General features: G+C 51.8%; 1 protein-coding gene across 1 annotated transcript in view; it reads left to right on the forward strand.

The window, feature by feature from the left end:
• TRIT1 (tRNA isopentenyltransferase 1) overlaps positions 1-2075 on the forward strand; it is a 16688-nt gene that overhangs the window by 1076 nt on the left and 13537 nt on the right. The window lies entirely within an intron of this gene.

Here is a 2075-nt window from a genome sequence, read left to right on the forward strand (position 1 = left end):
TGCTCCTGTCCCTGTATCCCTGTCCTGTCCCCGGTGCTCCTGTCCCTGTATCCCTCTCTTGTCCCTGGTGCTCCTGTCCCTGTAACCCTGTCCTGTCCCTGGTGCTCCTGTCCCTGTATCTGTCCTGTCCCTGCTGCCCCTGTCCCTGTATCCCTGTCCTGTCCCTGGTGCTCCTGTCCCTGTATCTGTCCTGTCCCCGGTGCTCCTGTCCCTGTAACCCTGTCCTGTCCCCGGTGCTCCTGTCCCTGTATCCCTGTCCTGTCCTTGGTGCCCCTGTCCCTCTATCCCTCTCTTGTCCCTGGTGCTTCTGTCCCTGTATCCCTGTCCTGTCCTTGGTGCTCCTGTCCCTGTATCCCTCTCTTGTCCCTGGTGCTCCTGTCCCTGTATCCCTGTTCTGTCCCTGCTGCCCCTGTCCCTGTCCTGGTGTCCCCGTCCTGTCCCTGTCCTGGTGTCCCCGTCCTATCCCTGTCCCGGTGTCCCCGTCCTGTCCCTGTCCCAGTGTCCCTGTCCTGGTGTCCCTGTCCTGTCCCTGTCCCGGTGTCCCTGTCCTGTCCCTGTCCCGGTGTCCCCGTCCTGTCCCCGTGGGCAGTTCGGTTCGTGTGAGCAGCTCCTCTGTGTCCCCTCCCTGCCCTGTGGGCTCTGAACACGGCAGCACAAACAAAACTTCCGAGTTTGTTCCAAGTGTTTGTTTAAGTCTCCCATCCCAAATAAATTCACCTTGTTGAATGAAACCAGAGCGAAGGTGTTTTAATTTTAACCCACCAGAAGCTACACGGAGGTGTAAAGTGTTGTGTAAAGGGATGGAGCAGCTGGAATAGCTTGGTGCACCAGGGTGGTGTCCTCTGGTCTCAGCAAAGAGATTTGGGGAAGAATATTAAAAATTATCCTTTTTACTTGCCAGTGCCAGTGTTTGTGGTCTCATCTCTCACTGCAGGCAGCAGTATGGAATATATCAGTTGTGTGCTTGGGATAAGTCAACAATGAAGAGCAAAAACTCTTTTTTTTTGGTGTTAATTTTGTTCAGCTACAAGAGCTTTATCACAGGATGGACATTTCAGCCACCAAAAGAATAACAATTTTGTTGTTATTTAGCAAAATATTTTCCTTACTGATCTGTGCTTTCACTGCTCACTTCCTACAGTGCCTGAACTTTCCATCAAGTTTAATGTTAAATGTATTTATTATTCTAAGTAAAAAGGTGTTTTCTGCCAGCAACACCCTTTGTGCTGCTCAGAGATCAGCTCTCACTGTCCTGTGCCCACCTCCCTGTTTCCTGGTCACTCTTTGTGTCCCAGTGAGCTAAATTCAAATTCTCAGTGCCCTGAATTTGGGGCAAGCAATCAGAAAGCAATTTTATGGAATGTTTCCCTTAAGCTCTTGGGGAAAGAGTGAGGTCTGAGCTGAACTGAAATCCTGAGAGGGGCAAAACGTGAAGTGTGGGAGCTTTGGCCACCTTAAATATTGGGGAAGTGGCTGCTGACTGGAACGGTGCTGTGGCCACGAGGCTGCTGCTGCCTCCTGAGCTCTGCAGGAGTGTTTGGAGCCTCCTGGCACGCCGTGAATCCCTGCTGGTGGTCATTTCAGAGCTAAATCCCCTCTGAGGGACATCTCAGAGCTGGATCCCCTCTGAGGGACATTTTGGGGCTGGATCCCCTCTGAGGGACATTTTGGGGCTGGATCCCCTCTGAGGGACATTTCAGAGCTGAATCCCCTCTGAGGGACATTTCAGAGCTGGATTCCCTCTGAGGGACATTTCAGAGCTGAATCCCCTCTGAGGGACATTTCAGAGCTGGATCCCCTCTGAGGGACATTTCAGAGCTGGATCCCCTCTGAAGGACATTTCAGAGCTGGATTCCCTCTGAGGGATATTTTGGGGCTGAATCCCCTCTGAGGGACATTTCAGAGCTGGATCCCCTCTGATGGATATTTTGTGACTGAATCCCCTCTGATGGATATTTTGGGGTTGAATCCCCTCAGGGATATTTTGGGGTTGAATCCCCTCTGATGGATATTTCAGAGTTGAATCCCCTCTGATGGATATTTCAGAGCTGGATCCCCTCTGAGGGACATTTTGG

The sequence above is a fragment of the Parus major genome, chromosome 23 (assembly GCF_001522545.3).
Source record: "Parus major isolate Abel chromosome 23, Parus_major1.1, whole genome shotgun sequence".
NCBI lineage: Eukaryota > Metazoa > Chordata > Aves > Passeriformes > Paridae > Parus > Parus major.